Source organism: Podarcis vaucheri (assembly GCF_965113315.1).
Source record: "Podarcis vaucheri genome assembly, chromosome: W".
Taxonomy (NCBI): domain Eukaryota; kingdom Metazoa; phylum Chordata; class Lepidosauria; order Squamata; family Lacertidae; genus Podarcis; species Podarcis vaucheri.
The window spans coordinates 24,893,593-24,921,535 of NC_138757.1; the positions used below are offsets into that span (position 1 = coordinate 24,893,593).

General features: G+C 47.8%; 1 long non-coding RNA gene across 1 annotated transcript in view; it reads left to right on the plus strand.

Annotated features, from left to right (window-relative positions):
* Positions 1-27,943, plus strand: part of LOC309523381 — a 1,418,752-nt gene that overhangs the window by 1,072,800 nt on the left and 318,009 nt on the right. The window lies entirely within an intron of this gene.

The window sequence follows — 27,943 nt, forward strand, 5'->3', positions numbered from 1 at the left end:
AAAGATGGAGTGTATCTTTTGAACTCTTGTAAATACTTTGAAGCTTTGCAATAAATCAGTGTACAGAGATGGCTGTTTGCCCGGAGTTTTATCTCAGCTAGCTTGTCAGCACTTCCCTCACAGCTGCCGAAGATAAAACATAAGATACTTACTGATACAAAAGACAGAGGCGGTTTCGCTCTCCCAGATCTTAAATTATATTATGAAGCGGCTTGCCTGGTATGGATCAGGGACTGGATGAAGTTGGAAAAGCAAGAAGCATTAGAATTGGAAGGACATGATAATAGATTTGGCTGGCACGCATACCTATGGTATGGAAAAGGGAAGGTACACAAAAGTTTTTATAATCACATAATCAGGAAGTCATTAATAAGAACATGGGAAAGGTATAAAGATTTGTTAGAACAGAAGACTCCTTGGTGGCTTTCACCACATGAAGCTTTACTGCTCAAACCACTTGGAAAGAAAGGAAAGTGGCTTACTGTAATGGTTCTAGGGGTTGCTCATGCGTAAATCGGCGCCACACCTGGCTGGGTTGCCTGAGTGAACCCTTTCTTTTTGGACAGCCACTCGCCCGTGGCTGTCTCAATCGCTGGCAGAATTCTTGAACTTCTTCCCGCAAAGAAGCTCTTTGACTCCTAGTCTCTGCCTATTTTCCCTGTGTGGAAGCCTTCTGCGCAGGGAGGGTGTGGGCATCGGAGGACCCGTGCTCTCCCCGCTGGTCCCCGGCGAGGAGTCTTGGAGCCACCTTGCCGATTCCCCTATCTGCCCCCCTTCTCCACTGGTGCTACGCTGATTTCCTTCCCCAGCAAATGGGCTGCTTCTCTCCCTCCCGGGACGCTCTCCGGAATCCCTCTGGAGCCCTCCCTCTCCCTCTGGCTCCGATGGCAGTTCCCTGACACCCACCCCCTCCCCAGGACCCCCTCCACCCCCGGCGCAATTTTCTGATACAACCTCGTCTCTTTCCTCGGCCAACGATGCGGGGAATCCCCTGAAGGAGCTGTCACCATCCTCTGAGGATTCAAAACCAGCCTCCCACCCGCTCCGATCTCTCCCCGCAGGGTGGACCTCCCAGTCTGATTCTTCTCCCTGTGACACCTCTCCTCCCTCCTCTTCAGAGGCAGGAAAACCCACAAAGTCCCCTTCGTCGTCTGTGGTTCCAAATTCTTCCTCCCAGAATCTCGCTAGTGGTTTTGGCTTATCCGGGAACAAACTGTGGAATTCTTCCACCAGATACCTGTCATTGATTGCCTCAGCGGGGACCCACGTGTTTTCTGACCTGGGTTCTCCCTCCCAAGCTACCAAGTACTCCACCTGGCGACCTCGCCACCTTGAATCGAGGATTTCCGTGGCTTGGTTGCGGTGTTCCCTCTTCTCTACCCGTGGGTGGGTGGTGACTCCTCCCTCCCGCCCCGGAAACTCTCGCCCCTCCCTGTACGGTGTGAGTAGGGACCTATGGAACACCAGATGTATCTTCATGCTGTCTGGCAACTTGAGTTTGAACGCCACTGGGTTCACCTGCTGTGTTACCTCAAAAGGCCCCAGCCGCCTTGGCTGCAACTTCTTGCACCTTCCCTTTAGGGGCAACCCTTGGGTTGAAAACCACACCCGGTCTCCTACCCGTATGGCCTCCCCCGCCCGACGGTGCTTCTCCGCCTGCCTCTTGTAAACTTCCTTGCCCACTCCAAGTTCATCTTGAGTTGTTAGTGTAAGGCCTCCATTTCTTCTATAAACTGCTCGGCTGCGGGTACACTCCATGCTTCCTCCCCCCTCCCCGGGAAGGCCCTGGGGTGACACCCATAATTGGCCATGAATGGGCTCATTCCCGTGGACACGTGTTCAGCGTTATTGTACGCAAATTCAGCCAAAGCTAATTTCTCTACCCAATCGTTCTGTCTCTCACTGACGTAGCAGCGTAGGTATTGCTGGAGTATACTGTTCGCTCTCTCTGCTTGTCCGTTGGTTTCTGGGTGTCTCACCGTCGAGAAGCTCACCTCGACCTGTAGCAAGCTCATGAGCTTCCTCCAGAACCGGGAAGTAAATTGTTTCCCGCGATCCGAGATTACCCTCAAGGGAGCCCCATGCAGTCTGAAGATGTGATCCACAAACAACCTGGCTGTCTCCTCTGCCGTCACCGTGTGTGAGCAAGCTATGAAATGGCACATTTTTGTCAGTAGATCGACTACTACCATGACTGCTGTCTTCCCCCTTGACTTGGGCAAATCTGTCATAAAATCAATGGACGCCACCTCCCAGGGCCTTCCCGGTGTAGGTAAGGGTTCCAGTAACCCTGGGGGGGGGGGCAGCCCTCTCTCCCTTTGCCCTCTGGCACCGGTCGCACCCCCGTACATATTCCCGTACGTCTTCTCTCACCTTTGGCCACCAGAACTGCCTGGTGACGAGCAGCATGGTCTTGTGCTGTCCAAAGTGCCCTGCTGTTGGGTTGTCATGGAGCTGTTTAAGTACCTTCCCCCTCAAGGTCTCCCCCGGTACGTACAGTGCCCCCTTATAGTACAGTAGCCCTTCCTTTCCCTCAAACCCTCCATGGTCTTCCCTTCCGTCCCGGAGTTCCCTGATTTTTGCTTGAGCGAACGCGTCGTCTCTAGTAAGCCCTGCCAGTTCTCGTTTCCCAACCAACGTTCCCCCACACACCCACCGGTCCTCGGGAAACACGTGTTGGGTCTCTGGTGGTCCCTCTCCCTCCAGGTATTCCGGTTTCCGGGAGAGAGCATCTGCTCTTACATTTTCCTCTCCCGGCACGTATCTGATCTCGAAGGAAAACTTGGCGAACTCCTGGGCCCATCGAATCTGTCTCTGGTTGAGCACTCGCGCGTTCTGCCAGTATTCCAAGTTCTTGTGATCAGTACAAACCTGGATCTTGTGCCGCACCCCTATAAACAGATGTCTCCATTGCCGAAACGCCGCGTAGATCGCAAGCAGTTCGCGGTCATACACTGTGTAGTTTTGCTCTGACTTGCTCAGCTTCCTTGAGAAAAAGGCACACGGCCTCCAATCCTGCTTGGCCCCTGGCTGCAAAAGGACCGCTCCCACAGCTCGGTCGGACGCGTCTGTCTCCAGTCTCATGGGCTTCTCCAGATCAACGTGCAGGAGCTGCTCTTCCGAAGCGAACGCCTTCTTCAGCCTTTCAAAGGATTGCTGGGCACTTTCTGTCCACGCGAACTTCTTTTTGCTACTGAGACAATCTGTTATGGGCACTGTCAAGTGAGCAAAGTTCTTTATGAACTTCCTGTAGAAGTTGCTGAACCCTAAGAACCTCTGCACATCTTTCCGGGTTTTGTGGGCTTTCCATTCCAGATCTGCCTTCACCTTGCCTGGGTCCATAGCTAGGCCCTTGTCTGACAACTTGGACCCCAGAAACTCGACCTCCCTGGCGTGAAATTGGCATTTTTCCAGCTTGACCCACAACTGATGCTTCTGCAGTCTCTGTAGCACTTCCCTGACATCTCTGACGTGTTGCTTCTCATTGTCCGAATAGATTAAGACGTCATCCAAAAAGGCTACGCAATTCTTGTACAGCAGGGGCCCCAACACGTGGTGCATGAATGCTTGAAAGCAGGCGGAGCCCGATTGTAATCCAAATGGCATGACTAAGTACTTGAAGGCCCCCAGGGGGGTGAACATGGTCTTTTCCATTCGCCCCCCTCCCTTATCCTAATTAAATTGTATGCCCCCCTGAGGTCCAGCTTGGTAAAAATCTTCCCCTGCCTCACCCGGGTTAAAATGTCGTCAATCCTTGGCATTGGGAAGGTCACGGGTTCTGACACCAGGTTCAAGGCCCTATAATCGACGACCAACCTGGGCTGATTAGTCTCGTTTTGTCCACAAAGAACACAGGACTGCCCCCCACCGCCTTTGATTCCCTTATGAACCCCCTCTTCAGGTTCTTGTCAATAAACTGCCACAACTCCTGCATCTCCCGGTCGGACATGGCATACAGCTTGCCCACCGGCAACTGAGCCCCTGGGAGCAGGTTGATTTGGCAGTCAAAGGGCCTGTGGGGAGGTAGTCTATCTGCCTCCCTCTTGCTGAAGACCTCCTTCAGGTCAGCATATTGTGGTGGCATCTCCCCTTTTTGTTCCACGGCCAGCCCAGCCACCCTGGCCACTGTCATTCTTGGGTTCTCCCCTCCCAGACAGTGTCCTAAGCAGTAAGCTGACCCAAAGGTGACTGACCGCTGATGCCATGACACAACTGGATCATGCAGTGCCAGCCAGCTCATTCCCAGTATTATTGGGGGTCCTGCCAGTGTGGCCACATGAAAAGCAATGGTCTCCGTGTGCCTGGAAACCCTCATTCGCATTGGTGGGGTCTGGTGTGCCACTTCCCCTCCCAGAAGTTCCCTGCCATCGATGGTTGTCACCTGCAAGGGAAAATCCAGAGGCAACAGGTGGAGTTGGTGCTCCAGAGCGAAGTCCCTGCTGAAGAAATTACACGAGCTGCCAGAATCCAGCAGTCCCTTAACTTTGACAGGGTGCCCATTCGGGAGTTCTAGCACCACTTCTATGGCTATAGCTGCCTTGGGGGGGGTCAGGGTGGGGCACTTCTATTAGTTGCTGGCCTGGCTGCTGCCCCTGTTGGTTGGCAGCCAGGCGTTGTCGTTTCCCTGCGCCTGCCCTTCCTCCCCCCCTTCGTCGTGGCCTGCAGCCCCCACCATCCCTTGCCAGGCTTTTCGTTGAGGGCAGACCTTAGCAAAATGTCCTGGTCGTTGACAGAGGAAACACTTCTTGGTAGTTTTCCACTCCTTTCCCTCCCTTTTACGACCTTCACCGGAGTTTGAAACCTCGCGCGTGCGCACGCCATCAATTTCCATTGGCTCTGCCACCTGGGAAGGCTCCCTCGGTATCTCAGGAATGCGGTAGTCATGGAAACGTTCCCCTCTCATTTCCTGCTTCTCCTGAGCCCGCGCTTCTTGGCGTACGCCTATCGCGAGCACAGCCTTTGTGAGCTCGTCCATCGACCGTGGCCGGGGCGCTCGGGACAACTCGTCTTTCACTTCGGGGGACAGACCCGCCTCGAACAACATTTGTATCGGTTCAGAGTCCAGATCCCACCCGAGCCGGTGTACCAACATCGCAAAACGCGACCAGTAGTCTCTAACTGACTGGCTCCCCTGCTTGCACCCCATCAGTTCCCGCCATGTCACGCTTTGCTCCACCTCGCTGGAGAACATCGCGTCCATTCCCTGAAGGAATTTCTTAAGGTCCTTCAAGGCTTCATTTTGCGTCGCCATTAGGGGCCTGATCCATTAGCGCGCCCCATCCTGCAGATGCCCCACAATGTATTTTTTTTTATATACATTTTTATTAAAGTTTCGCAAATTTTAAACAAACACAAAACCACAAACAAACACAACACAAATAACAAGTATAGTTTCAAATCCTTATTTTCTTAACATCTTTCCCTGACTTCCCCACACCTCCCCTTCTTGTATTCCAATTCCAATAGTTAGCTCAGCAAGTTCTTGTCCCCAGCTTTTACCTTATTATTATTATACTTAATTCGTCTTAATTAACCAATTTTAACTTATAGACCTCAATTTAAACAACTATACTCATTCTTTACACCCTTTTCTAAGGTCGACCCAAATTCCCTTCCACGCATTTCCCAATTTTTATATTAATTACAAAACAAAATAACAGAAAGACAACATATAATTATACACCCTTTGGATTCCAAAATTCTCACCCCCCCCTTTCCCGGTTTTGATCCCCCAAAAATGTCCATCAGTCCATCAACTATCAGCCTGGAGATCTCACGTCCGAGGCCCTCAAATCTCTCTCAGTCCCTCTCTGCCGGTTTTTTTGGTAGTCCTTTATATTAGACATCAAGTCTCGGAGAAGCTCTGTCCCAATAGGGTCTATGTTTCTTCCAACCAGATCTCCATGTTCAAAAGTGGAGCCCAAATCTTGTTTCTTGTTGCTTTTAAGTCCAAATGTCCCAAATGTCCCAAAAGCTCCAACTTTCGCCTTGATCAGATTTGTAATCCATAGGTCTTCAGATCTCCCCATAGGGAGATCCCTCCATTCTTCATTCTCCAATTCAAACCAAACTCTCATCATCCAGATCTTGTTTTTCTTAGCATCTATCTTAGCAGGCCTCTGGCTCTCCTTTGTCGTCTGCGGCGTTTCAGCTCCTCCTTCCCACTCCTTTGAAACAGCACATATCTCTTCTTGTTCAGCTGCATAGGTTTCTTGAGTCAAGTCCTTGACACAATCAGCAAGTTTGTTTACTTTTAAATTCAAAGTTGTAGCATTTGTAGCCAAAGCTTCACTCTGACCTTGTAACTTTCCCAAGAGAAAAAACATTCTATCCAGCTCAGCCTGTATTTTTCCACCTGCAGCCATTGTAATGTCTCAGAACCCCCTCTAGAGGGATTCTAGTTACTTAATATTCCTTCCAACTCCAATCCAACATTCAAGTTAATTTGTTTCTATTCTTCTTTATTTTCAACAGTTTAAAGTCAGATTGTAACAAAAATAACCAGCAAAGATAGCAGAAACCAATTTTTTTCCCCTTTTCCAACTTTGACAGCTAATTTGACAGCTGTCAAATTCTTTATGTCTCCTCAGCAGGCTCTCTCGTGGATCACTCCCGGGTCCCGGGGGGTTGCACTTCAGCTCTTAAAATCAGTTCTTATCCTCCAGCAAAATTACTTATACTGCCAAGTCGTGGAATTAATAGCTTTTATCCCATAAAGAGAAGGATGTTCTCTCAACCTTAGTTATCAATTCTTGCTTAAATTTGTCTACAGAAAGGGGAGACGGACTTCCTTTTAGCACCTCCCCCGATCGTGCCAAATTCGGGGAAAAAAGATTTTTAGTTCCAATTTCCGTACTACTCACGGGTTGTTACTTTTAAAGTCCAAATGTTCAAAGGAAGAAGTCAGCGCTCTCCGGCCATGGCATGTGGCTTCGCTCCGTAGAAGAAGCGGTCTACTCTCAGCACCACGCCACTCTCCATCCCCCGCTCCGAAGCCTTTAAAAAGGCTTCTTCGCGGGTCGGGGGGCGCAAATGGTGCCCGCCAAGTCACCCAAGTCCACAGGCTCGGAGGGAATCTGCCATTAGCCTTTCGCGCTAACCCGGAAGTCCGATGCCCCACAATGTAAGCCACCCTCTCCCCGTCATCAGCAAAGTCATTTTTCTGCAGCTCCAAAGCGTACTGCACTTCCGTTCGGAAAGAATTGTAGTCTTGGGGCTTTCCACCAAATTTGTGTACCAGCCCTGGTACCTTCCTTGCGATGGGGGTGGCCCTGACCTGTGCATCCTGAGCCCGTCTTTCCTCCAGCTGCGCCGTCAGGATAGCTACATGCGTCTCCAAGTCTCAGTTCCTCTCGACCAGACTCCGCACCGCAGCTGGTTGCTCCGTCTCTCCGTCTGTTCCTGTTTGGCTCATCGTGCTGCCTCTCCAGGGCTGCGCACAAGCAACGTCAGGGACTGACGGATTGCTGTATTGGTTCTAGGGGTTACTCGTGCGTAAATCAAGAAGGAAAATGGAAATTAAGAGATTATGAGGAAATAAAAGACCATTTTCAGAGCTGGTTACATTATTGGCAACTACATGAAATATACAAAGATGACAATAAGAAAGGATTCAGTTATACGACTTCCAGATTTCAAAAGGAAGTCGTAGAAGAGAAGGTGAAGCTGCTAAAAGGTGCGTATAGTATTCTGCTAGAATGGGATACAAAAGACGAAGAGGTGAAATCAGTTATGATTAAATGGGCACAAGATAGGCGTCATAACATAATGTTTGAAGACTGGGAAAGGTTGTGGAAAACTGACTTACAATTTACAGATTGCTCCTTGCTGAAAGAAAATTATATGAAAATGATGTATAGATGGTATGTAACACCAGTTCAGATAGGAAGAATGTACATGTGTTGGAGATGTAAGGAAAAAGAAGGGACTTTTTATCACATGTGGTGGGACTGCAGTAAGATTAGAAATTTTTGGGAAATGATATATAATGAGTTGAAAAAAATGTTCCAATTAACATTTGTCAAAAAACCTGAAGCATTTTTGTTAGGGATTGTTGGGAAAGACCTGCCAAAGAAATTTAAGAATATTTTTATGTATGCAACAACTGCGGCAAGAGTCTTAATAGCACAAGGATGGGAGAATGAAGAAACCCCGACTAAAGTACTTTGGCAAGAAAAATTGATGGACTACGTGGAGTTGGCGAAATTGACATACAAATTGCAGGACAAGGACAACTGTGATTTTAAAGAAGAATGGGAACTTTTTACAAAGTTGTCAGAGCTGCCCGAGGTCCCAGCTCACAAAGGACCAACGCTGGTTCGTTGTTGTCAGAGCTGCCCGAGGTCCCAGCTCACAAAGGACCAACGCTGGTTCGTTGTTATATACAAAAGTCTTTATTGAAGTTCAGTTTTCCTTTCACAGCCGCAGCGCGCAGCTCTACGTCTGAAACTCTAGACCGCTGAAGCTCCATCTGAATCTCCTCCCCCCAGACACCAGTTTAAGACTCTAGCCTTGCTCCACCTCTTCCTTTGCTCTTTCCTCCTCTGGCTCCGCCTGTCAGCTGGGGTCTCGCCCTTCCTAGACTCTTCTGACGCTGAGTCCCCTGAGTCTTCCCCCTGCCTCCGGCGGGCTTTAGGACCTGGTTCCCACTCCGGGTTTTCTGCTGTCCCCCGCGCCTGTACATTCGAACTTGGTGCGCGCGCCCAGCTGGCAACCTTCCTCCTGACCGTTACACTGCTCCTGTCACTGCTTCCCCCTTCTGGGAGGCTAGCTGGACCTGACCTCCCCTCCGTTCCCCCACTCTCCGATAGAGGCGTGGTCAGCCCTGACTCATCTTCTCTCCCTGCTGGAGGAGACGCTGGTCCTGACACCTGGGACTCTTCCCCCCCACTACGCTCTGGTGGGGAAGCTGGTCCTGATCTCCCGCTGCTGCTTTGGGAGTCCCCGCTGGCCCCTTGTTTCTGGCGTGTCCCCCCTGGGACCCCCCTTGCCCTGACCATCGGCGCCTCCTTCTGGGAATCTTCTGATTCGCTGGAGAAGCTCATGGAATCTCTCGGGTCGCTGTCATACTCCCCTACGCTGCCCTCAGATCCTTCCCCTTCGCTCTCCATTTCCTCTCTCCCCTGTACCTCTGTTCCTGAGCCCCTGACAAAAGTATTTAAAGAAACAGCAAAATGAATTGGACTCCTTGGCAGGTTTTGAATAAACACTCACAAATTTATTATTAATAACAAAGAGACAGATAAGTTAAGGATCTTTACAATTTTACAATATGCAGAGAATTATAAGTATGGAAAAACCAGAGAGAGGAGCTGAGGGAAATGTTTAGACAAGATATAAAGACTTGCTTGAAAATAAAACCCCAAGGTGGTTGTCACTGATGGAAGCAAAGGCTCAGAAAAAGCTCAATATGGAGGCCAAATGGCCTCAAATATTGGGAAATTTTGGAACAAGAAGGAGATAAATTGAAATTGCAGAGTTTTGAGAAATTAAAAAATAAAGTGAGAGATTGGCTTCATTATTGTCAGATAATGGAGGCTTATAACCTGGATAAAAAAGTTGGCTTCCAGGTGGAAAAATCTAAACTGGAAACAGAACTGTTAGAACCTAAAACCAAGATTTTGTCAAAAATTTATAACTTGCTGTTGAAATGGAATACTCAGGATGAAACGGTTAAATCTGTTATTATTAAATGGGCACAAGATGTTGGACATAATATTATGTTTGCTGACTGGGAACAGTTGTGGACCACCGGAATGAAATTTACGGCATGTAATGCCTTGAGAGAAAATATTATGAAAATATATAGGTGGTACATGACCCCAGTCAAGCTGGCAAAAATTTATCATTTGCCCGATAATAAATGTTGGAAATGTAAAGAAATTGAAGGTACATTCTTTCACCTTTGGTGGACGTGCCCAAAGATTAAGGCTTTCTGGGAAATGATATATAATGAACTGAAAAAGGTATTTAAATATACCTTTCTGAAAAAACCAGAGGCCTTTCTCCTGGGCATTGTTGGCCAATTGGTGTCAAAGAAGGATAGAACTTTCTTTCTGTATGCGACGACAGCAGCAAGAATACTTATTGCAAAGTATTGGAAGATGCAAGATTTGCCCACTTTGGAAGAATGGCAGATGAAGCTGATTGACTGTATGGGACTGGCAGAAATGACTGGCAGAATCCGTGACCAGGGAGAAGAGTCGGCAGAAGAAGACTGGGAAAAAATTAAGGACTATTTACAAAAATACTGTAAAATTAAGGAATGTTGAATGATGTTGGATTGAAATTAAGTGGTTTCAAGCTGTAATTATGATAAAATGGTTTTCTTTTTGTAAGCAAGAATTTAAAGTTATAATAATTTAAGATGTTGGAGAGAAAATAAGGTGTTTCCTTTTCCTTTTCCTTTTCCTTTTTTAAGCTGTAATGCTTTGAGATAAGGATTTGCTGTATAAATAATTTGAACTGGATAGACAAGAAGGGGAGGTACGAGGAGGTCGGGGAAATATGTTATGAGAAAATAAGTTGTGGAATTTATGTGTTTTTAATGTTTTTATGTTTGTTTTTTTCTTTTTTTTGGTAAAAATTTGGAAACTTTAATAAATATTTTTAAAAAAGAGAGGAGCTGAGGGAAGTCCGGGGGAGGGGAGGGGGGAGAAAAAAAACTAGGGGGGGACTTTTGGATGATATGTTTTATTGATATTATGTTGTTATGCTTAATAAAACTTTAAAAAACAAAACAAAAGCAGAATGTTGAGGAACCATTACTCTTTGGGTTCGCTCAGTCAACCAGCTACAGATCCACCTAACAGTTCCCCTGTTCAACCCACATTTTACCAGCTTCCTCACAAGAATATTGTTACAAAAGCCCAGCACCTGTCCCTCTCTCTGCCAAGCTGCGGCAAGAGTGCATGGGATCTCAGGCGCCCACACAAGGTCTGTGTCCCTTTGGAGAACAGAATACACAGCGGAGGCTGTTGTGCTTTAAGAAATAGCGTTTATTCACCTATTTACACCTTCCATTAGAATGGAGGGGGTCCAGATCTTACAGCATGGTCCACAGGAGTGCAGGCAGTCCTTCCTTCACCCCTGCCAAGATGGATCTCCCCCTTTCTTCTTCTTTCTTCTTCCCATAAGTCCCTTGCCTGGTCCCAGAGCAGTTACCCTGGCAACCTTCCAAATCTCTAGTCTCTGGTCACACCTGGGACAAGGAGTTGTTGATGACCCTCAATGCTAACAGCTCTGCTCTTCCCTCAGCCAGCCAGACTGGTTTGTGTAAGTGTTATGTACTGAGTTGAATAGGATCCATACTGCAGCAGTCTGATTGGTCCTAGAACAATAGGATCCAAAACGCAGCAGTCTGATTGGTCCTAGAACAATAGGATTCAGAATGCAGCAGTCTGATTGGTCCTAGAACAATGCAGCAGTATGATTGGTCGGCAGGAGCCACCCAATCCAGCTCCAGATAGACGTGAATCCACAACCTGATTGGCCTACAGGAGAATTCCGGAATTAGCCAATCACGTGCAGCCCATTGTGTAAATAATGTATATAAAGCAGATACTTTGAGGGGACTTTCATTTCCCTCCTCACCACTATGAGCTGAATAAAGAGCATTAAATCCACTCTCGACTCTGAGTATATTTCACTGGCGACGAGGATGGGATCCTGCTGAGCTGACCGCCACACACAGCACCTCAGCACTGCCACCTGCCGCACCGCTGCCTCACACCGTGTATCCAGGCTTCAGCTCCGGGACCCAAGGAACTCAGAATGGCAACCGACAGCAGCTTCTCGCCGTTCAACCCAGCATCCGGAGGCTGGGAAGCGTATGCCTCCTGATTCACCTTCCTTTTAGAAGCCAAAGGGGTCACCGACGAAGAGGATGCCAAGAAGAGGGCGATATTCTTCAGCGTCTGCGGAAAGGAGACGTTTGAAATCGCCTGGGCTCTCCTTGCACCTGAAGACATCGCTACTGTTCCATACAAAACAATAATGGAACGGCTGAAGGGGCACTTTTCGCCGCAGCCCTCAGTGGTGGCTCGTCAAAATGCCTTCTACGCAAAGCGGCAAGCCCCTGGGGAAACCATAACTGGGTTTGTGACCTCTCTCCGCCAAGCTGCACGGTTCTGCAACTTCTCAGAGCTGGAGAACATGCTTCGTGACCGCCTCGTCGGTGGCCTGAAGGATGAGAAGCTGCAACGACGCCTCTACGCTAAGAAGGACCTAACGTTCCAGGTCGCTCTGGAGGAGGCCCTGGCAACAGAAGCTGCCGAGAGGTCGATGCAAGAGGCACGGCCGAGCCTGCTGTCCCAACCGAGGGTCCACCACAAAGGACAACTCAGGATCTGACAGGGAGGAGGTGCACCGAGTACAGCAGTGCACTCAAGTAGCGCACAGACCACAGCTGGCTCGACGAGAAGGAGGAAACTGCGCAAGCTGCGGGGAGAGTCACGCGAGGAGGACCTGCCGTTTGCAGAATGCAGGCAGTGTGGAAAATTGGGACACATCGCCCGGGTGTGTCGGGCTCGGCCCACCCGACGCCAGGCATCAGATGACCGATCCAAGAGCCCCAGGGCCCAACACACCAAGGCAACTCGACGGAGCTCACAGACTTCCAGGTATACCAGTTGCCCCACCCCAACATAGAGAAAATTTATATAGAGGTACAGATAAAGGGGGCCCCGTGCCGCATGGAGCTTGACACGGGTTCAACTCTATCCATAATCTCGACAAGGACCTTAAGGAAACTGTGTCCTACTGGGGGTCCCAAACTCAGGCCGGCCCCATTCACCCTCCGGGACTTCCAGAAACGTAAGGTCCCCACAATGGGGGTGGGGACCTTCAGGGTGCAATATCGAGGATGGATGCAGCAACTGGACTTGCTTGTGGTCAAGGGCCCCTACATTAGCTTACTGGGATTGGCATGGTTTGGACCACTGGGGCTAGCCGTCACTGGGGTGAACCACACTAGCTTACAAGTGGACGCCATATGCAAGGAATTTCCGGGGGTTTTCGATGGGAAATTGGGACAGTATACGGGCCCCCCATTGCCCTACAGCTTGACCCCGCAGTACAACCTATCAGGCTCAAGGCCCGCCGGGTCCCATTTGCCCTGAAACCCCGTATAGACAAGGAATTGGACCGGGTCGTGGAGCAAGGAGTGCTGGAGCCGGTGCCTAATGCCCCCTGGGAAACCCCAATCGTCACACCCATCAAGCCTAATGGTTTGGTCCGCATCTGCACAGACTACAAATGTACCATAAACAAGGCCCTCACGGCCCATGCATACCCAGTGCCAGTGGTCAGCCATGTCCTTGCCACCCTGGCTGGGTCAAAAAATTTGGCAAGCTGGACTTGGCCCAAGCATATCAACAGCTGCCAGTAGATGAGGCCACAGCAGAGGCACAGACGATTGTGACACACAGAGGAGCGTTCAGGGTAAAGCGGCTGCAATTCGGTGTCAGCGTGGCACCAGGCATATTCCAGAATCTAATGCAGTGTTTCCCAACCAGTGTTCCGCGGCACACTAGTGCAGTGTTTCCCAACCAGTGTTCCGCGGCACACTAGTGTGCCGTGAGACGTTGGCTGGTGTGCCGTGGGAGGGAGGCGGGCGAGTCGGGCGGTGAGAGGCGGCGGCGGCGAGGATCCGCGTCGAGCCGGGGGCGGCTCCGCGGTGGTGGTGCCGAGGTTTCTCTCTCCATTCTCCCCTCACACACACACACAGGAAATAACACAGGATCAGCTGACAGGACCCAGCCAATGGGGCGGCGGCGGGGCAGCGCGTGCAAAAGGGAGGAGCGCAAGACAGCGGACGAGGAGGAGGCCGGCATGTCCGGGCAGCAGCAGCAACAACAGCAGCAGCAACTCCCGGCGACGGCTCCTCAAGCCCCGGGCAACCCTACTCCCTCACCGGCCTCGGCCGCCCTCCTGCTCCACCCGCCGCCGCCTCCCCCGCCGCCGCCGGCCACCTCGGCCCCGCCGCCGCCCCCTCCTCCGCCCGCTATCGCCGCCACCACCACAACAGCCGCCGCCCCGCCTCAGCTGCCGCTGTCCCTCAGTCCCTCGCTCTGCTGCCTCCTCCCCCCCCACCCCCAAAGCTTGGAGGTTCCCCGGCAAGGGGGAGGGAAAAAAATTGAAAACTTTCACTTTCGTGCGTCCCTCCCGGCGTGACACTGCGCGCTGACGTCACGGGGCTGTAATGGTGGTGTGCCGCGAGATTTTTTTCATCAAACAAGTGTGCCTTTGCCCAAAAAAGGTTGGGAAACACTGATCTAATGGACTCTCTCCTTAAAGGTATTCCTGGTGTCACCCCCTTCTTCGATGATGTGTTGATTGCCAGGCCCACACCAGAGGAGTTTGAGGACCGCCTCCGCACCGTTCTGCACCGTTTCCAGACGGCGGGTCTCAAGGTGAAGCGGGGAAAATGTCTACTAGGAGTGCCTCAGGTGGACTTTCTGGGATTTATGGTGGACGCAGAAGGGGTCCACCCGACTGGGGACAAGGTACGGGCCATTTGTGATGCCCCAGCGCCCAAGAGCAAGACTGAACTTCAGGCCTTCTTGGGACTATTGAACTTTTACCATTCCTTCCTTCCCCACAAGGCGACGGTAGCGGAGCCCCTACATAGACTCCTGGACAAGTGGGCCCCTTGGGTGTGGGGCCAGCGCCAGGAGGCCACATTCCAGGCAGTCAAGGACTTGCTTGTCTCAAATTCGGTCTTGGCACACTTCGGCGAGAGGCTGCCGGTGGTGCTAGCATGCGACGCCTCGCCCTATGGCATCGGCGCTGTCCTGGGACACCAACTCCCGGATGGAAGAGAGGTACCGGTGGCATACTTTTCCCAGACACTCAACGCAACCGAGCGGAACTACTTGCAAATCGACAAGGAGGGTCTGGCAGTCGTGAAGGGAGTAAAAAAATTCAATGATTTCTTGTACGGGGGGCCCTTTACCGTGGTGACTGACCACAAGCCGTTGCTTGGTTTGTTTGCCCCCGAAAAGCAGACCCCCCAGTGCTGTCTCCTACCAGTATGCACTGATTCACCGCCCTGGGAAGGCGATGGGCCATGCGGACACCCCCAGCAGGCTACCACTACCGGAAACAGGCCCCGACCCAGCACCTGCACAAGAGGTTATGAGCCTGGAGCTGCTTCCCGACCGCCCCATTCAGGCACAAGAAGTTGCACACCATTCCAAGAAAGATAGGGTCATCTCCTGGGTCCTGGACTGGGTGTGGAGGGGATGGCCCAGCAGCAGCCCTGGGCCAGAATTTTATACCAGTGGTCCACAACTGTTCCCAGTCATCAAACATAATGTTATGTCCGACATCCTGTGCCCATTTAATCATAGCAGATTTGACTATTTCATCCTGAGCATTCCATTTTAGCAGCAAGTTATACATCTTTGACAAAATCTTAGTTTTAGGTTCTAGCAGTTCTGTTTCCAGTTTTGATTTTTCCACCTGGAAGCCAATTTTTTTATCTAGATTAAAGGCCTCTCTTATTTGATAATAATGAAGCCAGTCTCGCACTTTATCTTTTAGTTTCTCAAAACTCTGCAACTTCAATTTGTCTCCTTCCTGCTCCAAAATTTCCCAATATTTCGGCCACTTGGCCTCCATATTGAGCTTTTTCTGGGCCTTTGCCTCCATCGGTGACAACCACCTTGGGGTTTTATTTTCAAGTAAGTCTTTGTATCTTGTCCAGACATTAAACAATGCTTTCCTGACAAATATGGTTTTTAAATGCTTTATGGGCTTTAACCTTGCAGTACCACAAATATGCGTGCCACCCAAAGACGTTGTTGAAACCTTCTAAATCCAAAATGTCAGTATTTTCAAGAAGTAGCCAATCTTTCAACCAGCAGAAAGCTGCTGATTCGTAGTAAAGTTTAAAGTCTGGCAGGGCAAACCCCCCTCTTTCTTTAACATCAGTTAATATTTCAAATTTTATTCTGGGCTTTTTGCCCTGCCAAACAAATCTAGAAATATCTTTCTGCCACTTCTTGAAACAATCCATCTTGTCTACAATTTGTAATGATTGAAATAAAAACAACATTCTTGGCAATGCATTCATCTTTATAGCAGCAATTCGACCCAGCAAGGAAAGCTTCAAATTTGACCATATCGCTAAATCTTTTTTAACCTCCGTCCAACATTTTTCATAGTTATCTTTAAACAAATTCCCGTTTTTAGCTGTCATGTTAATCCCCAAGTATTTAACTTTCTTAACCACTGTTAAACCTGTCTCAATCTGAAACTTCTTTCTTAATTATTGTTAGATTTTTCCCCAAAACTTTAGTTTTTGATTTGTTCAACTTAAATCTTGCCACATGACCAAATTCATGAATCACTTCTAAAACTCTTTTAGTACTAGATTCTGGCTCCTGTAATGTCAATACAAGGTCATCTGCAAAAGCTTTCAATTTATATTGTTTAGCTCCGACCATTATACCTTTGATCAAATGGTCCCTTCTAATCATGTTTAACAGACCCTCATGTTTAACAGACCCTCCAGGACCGAGATAAAAAGTAATGGGGAGATTGGGCAGCCTTGTCGTGTCCCTTTCTCTATCTTAAATTCATCTGTCACCACATTGTTCACTATTAAATTAGCTTTTTGTTCTGAATAAATTGCACTTATACCATTTTCAAATTCTTGACCAACCCCCATCCCCCGAAGATTTTTCTTCATAAAGCTCCAAGAAATATTGTCAAAGGCTTTCTCGGCATCCACAAAAATCAAAACAGCTTTAGTATTAATTTCTTCTCGTAACTTCTCCAAAATATTAATTATATTCCTCGTGTTGTCCGACAAATGTCTACCTGGGAGAAAGCCAGCTTATGTATCACTTCCCCTAATACTTTTTTCAACCTTTTGGCCAAAATATCAGCAAATATTTTGTAATCCACATTTAACAGGGATATGGGTCGGTAGTTCTTAAGTTGTGTCTTTTCAGTCTCAGTTTTCGGTATAAGTGTAATAAATGCTTCTTTCCACGACTCTGGTGCTTTTTTCCCCTCCAGAATTTCATTACAAACCTCCTTTAGTGGTTGTGTTATCCAGTCTTTCAAAGTTCTGTAGTATTTGGAGGTTAGGCCATCCGGCTCTGGAGATTTTCCCAACTGCATACAGTGGTGCCTCGCAAGACGAAATTAATTCGTTCCGCAAGTCTCTTCGTCTTGCGGTTTTTTCGTCTTGCGATGCACGGTTTCCCATAGGAATGCATTGAAAATCAATTAATGTGTTCCTAGGGAAACCGCCTTCAGACCAGGTCCGGGGACAGTCTGTCCCCGGACCTCTTCTAAAGGCTGGGGGGGGGGACAAGGGCTTTTCTTCCCACCCCCAGCATTTTAAAAAACCCCGGGACAGCGGAGGACTTCTCCGCTGTCCGGGCGATCTTAAAATGCTGGCGGGCGGCATTTTAAAATGGCCCGGGACAGCGGAGGACTTCTCCGCTGTCCAGGGCGATTTAAAAGCCCCTGGGAAGGCAGGCAGGGGGGACAAAGACTTTTGCCCCCCGCCAGCCTTCAGAAGGTGTCCCCTGCCCCCCGCCCAGCTTCGGAGCACCGGGAGGAGCTTCCCGCTGCCCCCGGACCTGGGGCTGTGGGGAGAAGATCGCTTCTCCCCGCAGCGCCTTGCTTCAAAAGAGGTCCGGGGGCAGCGGGATCGCTTCTCCCCACAGCGCCTTGCTTCAAAAGAGGTCCGGGGGCAGCGCGAAGAGCTTCCCGCTGCCCCCGGACCTGGGGCTGCGGGGAGAAGATCGCTTCTCCCCGCAGCGCCTTGCTTCAAAAGAGGTCCGGGGGCAGCTGGAAGCGCTTCCCGCTGTCCCCGGACCTGGGGCTGCGGGGAGAAGATTGCTTCTCCCCGCCGCCCTTTGCTTCAAAAGAGAAGACCCGCTGTCCCCGGGGCAAGCTTCGTTTTGCGAAGCAAGCCCATAGGGAAATTCGTCTTGCGAGGCAACTCGAAAACGAAAAAACCTTTCGTTTTGCGAGTTTTTCGTCTCGCGAGGCGTTCGTCTTGCGGGGTACCACTGTATTCTGAATGGCACCTTCTACATCCTGTTCCGTAATTTTTTGGTTCAACATTATCTTGTTTTCTTGAGAGATTTTTTGCAGCCCATTTATTTTCAAAAACTTGTGTATATAGTTGTTTGAAATATCTCTGGAAGCATTTTCTAATCTCCACTGGATTCTGGATATTTTTCCCTTCCACTTCCAAATTTGTAATGGTGTTAAGTTTTTGTCTTTTCTTCATCTGCCAAGCCAGCAATTTCCCACATTTATTTGCCGATTCAAAAGTCCTTTGTCTCATTTGTTTAATTTTCCATTCAATTTCCTGATTTATCATCTTCATATATTGCACTTGATATAACTTTATTTCTCTCAGAATCTCTTGTGAATTTGGTTTGACTCTCAATTTCTTTTCACCCTCTTTTATTTTCTCCAAATTTTTTTCCTTCTTCTCGTTTTGGGCTCTCTTCTTTAAAGAGTTCTGTTGGATCAAAAAACCCCTCATAACTGCTTTACTTGCATCCCAGATTACTCTTTTTTCCACAGTAGTGTTCAAATTTATCTCAAAATAGTCTCTCAAGGTTTTTTGGGCCTTCTTAATAACCTCTTGATCTCTAAACAAGGTGTCATTCATCTTCCATCTGAAGGAACCAATTGGTGTTAGTTTCATCTCCATTTTCACGGCATTATGGTCGGAGCACGTCTTAGGGCAGATCTCTACCTTTCGAATCTTAGGTGCCAGTCCTCTAGTAATCCAGATTTGGTCAATTCTTGTCCATGTCTTTTGAGCTTCAGAAAAGAAGGTTCCCTCTCTAGCCAGGGGGTTCCAAATTCTCCAAATATCAGTCAAGTCCATATTGTCAGCCATTTCAAAAAAGGTTTTTGGTATTCTGCCATCTTTCGTAACTACTTGTCTCTGCGACTTATCCATGTTTGTGGATACCACTCCATTCATATCTCCCATCAAAATAATGTTATAGTCCATGTAGTCCAACAATGTCTGATGCAACTTTTTGTAGAATTCAGATTTCCCCCTCATTCGGTGCATATAGTCCAATTACTAAAAAATTTTCTCCTTGTGTTTGGATTTCAGTTGCAATAAATCTGCCTTGATCATCTTTAAAAACAAATTTTGGTGAAAGGCTCTCCTTTGCATAGATGACGACTCCTCGCTTTTTAACCTTATCTGATGAAATAAACTCTTGACCCAGTCTGTTATTAATCAATACTTTCCTATGTAGTCTTATCACGTGTGTTTCCTGTAAACAAATTAAGTCCAAATGTTCCTTTTTCAACAAATGAAAGACTTTTTTCCTTTTCTCCGGGGAATTTAGACCATGAATATTCCAACTTAATAATTGCAGAGACATGTTGTACCTAGATTACTTTCCTCCAACTGCTCCCAGTAATTCCTCTTCTTCTGTTGGTGGTATCACTTTCTGTGGTTTGTCCAGTCCCAAACGTGATATTGCCTTGTCTATTGCTGCTTGTCGTGAGGCTCCTGGGTCTCCTTCCACTACTTTTTGCAGGTCTTCTTCTTGGTCTTTCAAGAATTTGTCTTTCTCCTCTGTCGATCTTATTTTAAACTTTTTACCTTTGAAAGTGAAGGATAGGCCTTGGGGGAATTCCCACCTGAATATGATTCTGTTAGCTTTCAGCAGTGACACCAGGTCTGTATAGTTAGACCTGAGGTCCAAAAGTTGTTTCGGGATATCTTTAAAAATCTCTACTCTTGAGCCCTGAATTGTCAAGGTGTTCTGGTAGTGCAGGTTCAATATCTTGTCTCTTTCCTCTTTTGATTGAAGGGTAATCAGACAATCTCTCACTCTGTTCTTTCTCGCTTGTCTTCCAAGTCTAAAGGCCTTTAGTATTTTAAAATCTTGTGTTGCATCTAATTTCCAAAATCCTGCAAATTCCTGTGTCAGAAAATAACTTAAATTCTCTTTCTCAAGCTCAGGTACCGCTCTGACCCTTAGATTAGTCTGCCTTTCTTTCAATTCGATTATAGACAAAAGTGTCTGATGGGCCCTGAGCTGCGTCTGATGTTCCCCAAGCCGTCTGTTTATTGGAATTATCTTTTCTTCTACTGCCACTGCTTTTTCTTTTGCTTCTTGGGCTATCCTTTGATTAGACGCTGATTCTTTCAACAACTTTTCAATTGATTGTGTGTTCGAGTTCACCTGCTGGCTCAAGTTATTAATACTTATAGTGTTCTGATCGATTTTATTTGTTGCTTCAGTCACATGTTTACTCACTTTATCCAAGGTTTCATAAATCTTATTAAGAACTGAAGTAAATCCTTCTTCTGAAGTCATCCCTTTTGCCCCAGCCTGCGTTGAATCTTCCCCTTGCGATGCCGGTGGGCCAGATGTAGATGGCCTACGCTGGTGCAGTAATGTACTAGTCTGTTGAAGTCTGACTTTGCCTGATCTTGTTGTTTTTTCATCCACTTTTGTTGCTTTCTCATCCATAGCACTTTATCTCTGAGTCAAGGTCACTCACAGACAGACTTGTTTTCCTGAGAAACTTTTCCCAGGCTAATTGTAAGTGGAAAATTCCCCAGCTGGATGTAACAATTTCAAAAGGCCTCTAGGGGGACACAGTAACAGTCCATGGTAGTGTAACACAGTGTCTTGTCAGCTGGGCACTTTGGACAGCACAAAACCATGCTGCTCGTCACCAGGCAGTTCTGGTGGCCAAGGGTGAGGGAAGATGTACGGGGGTGTGACCGCTGCCAAAGGGCAAAGGGGGAGAGGGCTGCCCCCGCAGGGTTACTGGAACCCTTACCCACGCCGGGAAGACCCTGGGAGGTGGTGTCCATTGATTTTATGACAGATTTGTCCAAGTCAAGGGGGAAGACAGCAGTCATGGTAGTAGTCGATCTACTGACGAAGATGTGCCATTTCATAGCTTGCTCACATGCGGTGACGGCAGAGGAGACAGCCAGGTTGTTTGTGGATCACATCTTCAGGCTGCATGGGGCTCCCTCGAGGGTCATCTCAGATCGCGGGAAACAATTTACTTCCCGGTTCTGGAGGAAGCTCATGAGCTTGCTGCAGGTCGAGGTGGGCTTCTCAACGGTGTGACACCCGGAAACCAACGGGCAAGCAGAAAGAGCGAACAGTATACTCCAGCAATACCTACGCTGCTACATCAGCGAGAGACAGAACGATTGGGTAGAGAAATTAGCTTTGGCTGAATTTGCGTACAATAACGCTGAACATGTGTCCACGGGAATGAACCCCTTCATGGCCAATTATGGGTGTCACCCCAGGGCCTTCCAGGGGAGGGGGGAGGAAGGATGGAGTGTACCTGCGGCAGAGCAGTTTGTGGAAGAAATGGAGGCCTTGCACCAGCAACTCAAGATGAACTTGGAGTGGGCCAAGGAAGTTTACAAGAGGCAGGCAGACAGGCACCATCGGGAGGGGGAGGCCATACGGGTGGGAGACCGAGTGTGGTTGTCAACCCAAGGGTTACCCCTAAAGGGAGGGTGCAAGAAGTTGCAGCCAAGGCGGCTGGGACCTTTTGAGGTAACACAGCAGATGAACCCTGTGGCATTCAAGCTCAAGTTGCCTGACAGCATGAAGATACATCTGGTGTTCCATAGGTCCCTACTCTCACCGTACAGGGAGGGGCGGGAATTTCCGGGGTGGGAGGGAGGAGTCATCATACACCCGCGGGTAGAGGAGAGGGAACACCACAACCAAGCCACGGAAATACTCAATTCAAGGTGGCGAGGGCGCCAGGTGGAGTACTTGGTAGCTTGGGAGGGAGAACCCGGGTCAGAAAACACGTGGGTCCCCGCTGAAGCGATCAATGACGGGTATCTAGTGGAAGAATTCCACAGCCTGTTCCCAGATAAACCAAAACCACTAGCGAGATTCTGGGAGGAAGAATTTGGAACCACAGACGATGAAGAGGACTTTGTGGGTTTTCCTGCCTCCGAAGAGGAGGGAGGGGAGGTGTCAGAGGGAGAAGAATCAGACTGGGAGGCCCACTCCGCGGGAAGAGATCGGAGCGGGTGGGAAGCGGGTTTTGAATCCTCAGAGGATGGCGACAGCTCCTTCAGGGGATTCCCCGCATCGTCGGCCGAGGAAAGGGACGAGGTTGGATCAGAAGGTCAGGCCGGGGGTGGAGGGGGTCCTGGGGAGGAGGTGGATGTCAGGGAACTGCCATCGGAGCTAGAGGTGGAGGGAAGGCTCCAGAGGGATGCCGGAGAGCATCCCGGGAGGGAGAGAAGCAGCACATCTTCTGGGGAAGGAAATCAGCGTAACACCAGTGGAGAAGGGGCCAGATGGGGGAATCGGAGAGGAGGCTCCAAGACTCCTTGCCGGGGACCAGCGGAGAAAGTACGGGTACTCCGCTGCCCACACCCTCCCTGCACAGAAGATTTCCGCGCAGGGAGAGTAGGAGGAGACTTGGAGTCAAAGAACTTCTTTGCTGGAAGAAGTTCAAGAAACGCCCACTGACGGATTCTGCCAGCGACTGAGACAGCCACGAAGCTAGAGGCTGTCCAGACAGAAAGGGTTCAACCAGGTAACCTAGCCAGGAGTGGCGGCAACGTACGCACGAGCAACCCCTAGAACCATTACAGGTGAGCACGGTCCCTACTATCCCACATGCACAGGAAACATGGGTACTTGGTGAAGCCAGACTGTTGTCCCAACAATAAGTTCACCATCTTCAGGTCAACACAAATAAACCACTTATGCTGATCGTAACCAATTTTCTCCAGCACATAGTTCACCGCTTCATAGTTCTCCTTCAGTGTACTTGAGTGAGCCAGGGGTATAGAGGCAAACTGGTTGCCGTTGTGTAGCAGAACACATTTCAGTGATCGCTTGCTGCTGTCAATGAACAGTCTCCAATCTTTGGGTTCGTACTGTGGCACTCCAAGCTTGAGCAGAAGCTGTGCAATATCTGCACAGTACACCAAGTCCTTCTCTTCCGAGAAAAAACGGAGGTACTCTTGATGTCTGTTGCGGAAGAAGCTGATGCGAGCGCTGTCAGAGAGGAGATTTTTTTCCTTCAATCTGGATGCCAACAGTTCGGCAGAGTCCTTTGACAAGCTGAGGTCGCGAAATAGATCATTCAACTCCTTTTGGGAAAATGGATGTGGAGCATCATCTTCAAGAACCACTTCTTCTTCATGTCCTTCAACACTGGAGGCATCTTCGTCACTAATGTCAGGAAGTTCTTCGAAGATAGGCACTGGAATTTCATCACAATGAGCTACAGGACGACGTGCTGATTGAAGATCAGGATACTTCGTGGGGCGGCTGCCCCATTAACTTAGTTTTGATCCCCCAACTTTATGCTTTGCCACACCAATTTATGGAAGATTTTTCAGGTTTTATGACTTCAAACTGATCCCTTTTTGACATAATCACCCAGAACTATCGGACCTGAATACTTCTTGTCATTAAAATAATCATTTCCAATCAAAACAATTATTCGACATGGCATTTTACCCCCACCAACTTCTTCTAAAATGCTCCACACAAGCGTACATGTGAATAAAAACGTAAAAAAATGACATGTGGCCATAGCTCACAAACCTGACCTGATTGAGCAAAACCAATGTGAGTTTTGGATTCAGTGCATCAGATTTGTCCTAAATCAACTGAAAAAACGCAGACAACAAATTTGTTGTTGACCAGTGATCTGTTCTAGGACCTTTCCTGCTATTGATGTCAAGCCCACCAGTCGGTAGTTACCTGGGTCTTCTCCCCCCCCCCTTTGAAGATGAGGACAAGATTTCTGTCTGTAGGAACCTCACCTGTTCGCTAAGATTTCTCAAAGATTATTGACAGAGGCTCTGAGATTACATCCGCAAGCTCCTTTAATATCCTTGGATGCAGCTCATCAGGTCCTGGAGATTTGAACTCATTAAAAGTTGCTAGGTGTTCCAATGCCACCTCTTTTTCTATTTTGGACTGCAACTCCCTCCTTACATATTTTATTATTGTTATAGGTAAAGGTAAAGGGACCTTTGACCATTAGGTCCAGTCTGGGGTTGCGGCGCTCATCTCACTTCTGTTGGTTTCTGTTTCCCTCACTGAGCAGCAGCTGCAAGTCATGGGACTATGTTTTCATTCCACAGTTCAGTTACTGTTGGGTTCACACGGGAAAGGGAGATGGGATGTGACGTACACTGGTTTCCTGTTTTCTTTGTTTTGTCATTCCTTTGTTGGAGTTGCTCTCTGCTCTCACAGAGGCAAGATGTATATTTGTGTGTTCTCGGTATAGCTTAGAAATAAAGATTAGCAATGTAGCCATACCTGCTTCATCCTTTCATTTACGGACTATGTTGCAGATGCTGCACACAACCTACTGAGCGTCGCGCAGCTGACTGAACGGAACATTGATGTTTCCTTCAAGAAAAGGAAGTGCATCATCACCAAGAAAAACGATTATGTATTGCATGCTAATTATGTTGATCGTTTGTTTGTGTTGTATTATGATGATGTTGTGCAGGATGAAACTTGTTGTATTGCAGGTACTAACAAAGTTTTGCATGCAGGATGTACTCATGATTTTCATCGAAAATTTGGTCATTTACACTTTGAGGCAGTTTCCAAAATGCCTGCCTTGGTTGAAGGTATGACTATTAAACCCTGCAGGTACCACATGAAGTGTAAGGCATGCTCAGCAAACAAGGTCAAAATGGCTGCGAAAGGTAAGGTGTCTAGTAGACAAGCTACAGAACCATACCAGGTAGTGCATGCTGATCTCTTTGGTCCACTATCACTCTCTTTGGGTGGAAACAGGTACTTCATGGTTCTTATTGATTCATTTTCCAGGTATATTTATGTGTTCAATCTCAAGCAGAAATCAGAGGCGTTTCTTAGGTTCAAGGAATTCTGTGCTTGGTTGGAAAATGTGCACGGTAAGAAGGTAAAATCTCTTTTTACTGATCGCAGGGGGGGAATTCACTTCTCAGCAGTTTGAAGCTTTTCTGACTGAGAAAGGAATTCAGCATGATTTGTCAAGTCCTCGTTCTCCATGGATGAATGGACTTTGTGAGAGAGCAAATCAAACATTGCTTCAAGGGTTGAAAACCTTGCTGCATGATGCCCATCTTCCAGAGAGTTATTGGGCAGAATCTCTGAGCTGTTTTGTTTACAGTTATAATCGGAGATTATCATCATCGATTGGTTGTACCCCCTATGAAAAGATGTTTGGCAAGAAACCATACATCAAGCACATGAGAATTTTTGGTTCTGACATGTGGGTTCACACGCCACAAAGCTCCAAGTTAGACAAGCGTGATCTGCATGGTATCTTTCTAGGGTATCAGAAAGGTTCTTACAGAGTAATGATGACTGACTCTAAGACAATTAGACTCACTAGAAGTGTTGAGTACAATGCCAAGTGGGGGGAGAATGTGGAAATTTTCCAGTGTTATCCTGATGACAGTGAAGAGACTGAGGATAAGCAACCGCAGCAGCCCACACCCACTGATGAAGGTCCTGAGTCTGAATCTGAGACTGAATCGGATGATTCAGAGGATTTCAAGAGTGCGAAAGCCTCTATGCGACCCTCTGAAGGTTCTGATCGGGAATTGGAGGAACCATTGTTCACTATAAGTCACTATTCTCCTAAGAAAGAAGAGGAGAGTGTTGAAGACTTATGGCTAATTCACAGGTCTGAAAGAGCCACGAAAGGTAGACCTCCAAAGAGATTTGCTGATGAATATGCTAAGACAGCAGTTGCAGCTGTTAAAAGCTCCAAGAAGGTATTTGAACCTTCAAGTTTCCAAGAAATCCAGGATTTGGATTCAAAGGATGTTGAGCCATGGTTAACTGCCATGAAGGCTGAGCTTGATTCCTTAGAGAGGAACAAAACATGGGAGCTAGTTCCAGTAGTTCCAGGAATGAAACTGCTTGGAAGCAAATGGGTCTTCAAAGCGAAGACAGATCAAAATGGCAAGATAGTCAGACACAAAGCCAGATTGGTAGCCAGAGGTTTTTCACAGGTTCCAGGTGAAGACTATCACGAGACCTACTCACCCACCATGAGATATGAGAGCATTAGGCTCATGCTCAAGCTTGCTGCAGAAGAGAATCTACATGTTTCTCACCACGATGTGAATACAGCATTTTTGCACAGATCCTTACGTGAATCACTTTATATGCTTCCACCTGATGGCGTACAGGTAAATCAGGGATTTGTTTGTGCTCTAAAGAAGTCCCTTTATGGTCTCAAACAAAGTGCACGGTGTTGGCACACAAAACTCACTGAAGCATTGTTTTCTCTAGGTTTTCAGCAAGGGAAAGCTGATCCATGTGTATTTGTCAAAGAGGAGGGGGCAAAAGAAGCTGTATTGTTTGTTTTATGTTGATGATATTTCATTCTTTTGGAAAGATGTCACAATGTACAATAACGCCCTAGCTCAACTGAAAGAGCACTTTGACATGAAAGATCTTGGTGAGGTAAACAACTACCTATCTCTGGAAATAGAGAGAGATCAAAGTGGTAACATTCTAGTACACCAGAAACAGAAAATTGCTGATGTGTTAAGCAAACTGAACCTGATGGATGCTAACCCTGTAGACACACCGATGACAACAGGTTATCAGGTAGAAGACACTGAAGAAGCATTTTCTGACACTACACTGTACAGAAGTGTGCTAGGCAAGCTAAACTTCATTGCCAGATGTTCAAGACCTGACATTGCTGTTAGCTGTAATTTGCTAAGCAGACAAGTTAACAATCCCACTGTTAAGGATTGGAAAGCTCTAAAACGCATAGCACGCTATTTGAAAGGCACTATGCATTACAGACTGAGATTTAACAATCAGAAGTCTGGTGGTCTTGAGATTTTTGCAGATGCAAGTTTTGGAAGTGACACTACAGACAGGAAAAGTACGTCTGGAGTTTGCTACATGTACAATCAGGGTCTATTTGATTGGTCATGCAAGAAGCAAACAACAATTAGCTTAAGTACTTGTGAAGCTGAACTGAATGCACTGTCTTATTCACTTAAGGATTGTGAATGGTTGTTACAATTGTGCAAAGACATGAAAATTCCTGTCAAATGTCCAATCCAGGTTTATCAGGACAACAAAGCATGTTTGGCTTTGCTGAATTCAGGAGGTTGTAAGCAAAGCACGAAGCACTTGCAATTGAAGTTGCAACATGCCAGGGAACATATTCAGAAGGGACTCGTAACGGTGTCCTATATGCCAGGTAATGAAATTCCTGCTGATGTATTGTCCAAGATTGTGTCAAGGGATCAACACTGTACCTATGTACAGAAATTGGGTTTGTACTGATATTGTACGAACACGCTGCCCAGTGATGTTCACAGAAAGGGGGAGGAGGTTGGTTTCTGCTTTCTTCACTGTGCAGCGAAGTGCTTGTCACGGGACAATGTTTCCACAGTCAGAGTACTGTTGGGTTTCCCACGGGAATGGGAGACTGGATGTGACGTACACTGGTTTCCTTTTTTTCACTCTTCTCTTGGTGTTCTTTGTTCCGAGGAGAAGGTTTTTTGCTTCCCTGCTCCCGCAGAGGCAAGATGCATGTTTGTAATCTCTCAACATTGAAGTGAAAATAAAGCAAAGTTAAGCATGTGGCACGTACTGCTCATCCTTCCACTGTGTACAGGACTCTGCAAATACAACATGTCACTCCTAGGCCTTCTCGTCAGGAAACACAGATCCCACCTCTGACACCAGTGTTACAAAAGTCTGGTGTGCCCCTATCTCCACCAAGCAGTGGCAAGAGTGCATGGGACCGCAGGCAGACACACAGGGTCTGTGTCCTTTTGCAGAATAGAAGATATGGTGGAGACTGTTGTGCTTTAAGAAATACAGTTTGTTCTCCTATTTACACCCTCAGTCTCCATGCAAGGGATTCAGATCTTACAGCATGGCACACAGCAGTGCAGGAAACCTTTCATCTCTGTCTCTAAGATGGATCTCAG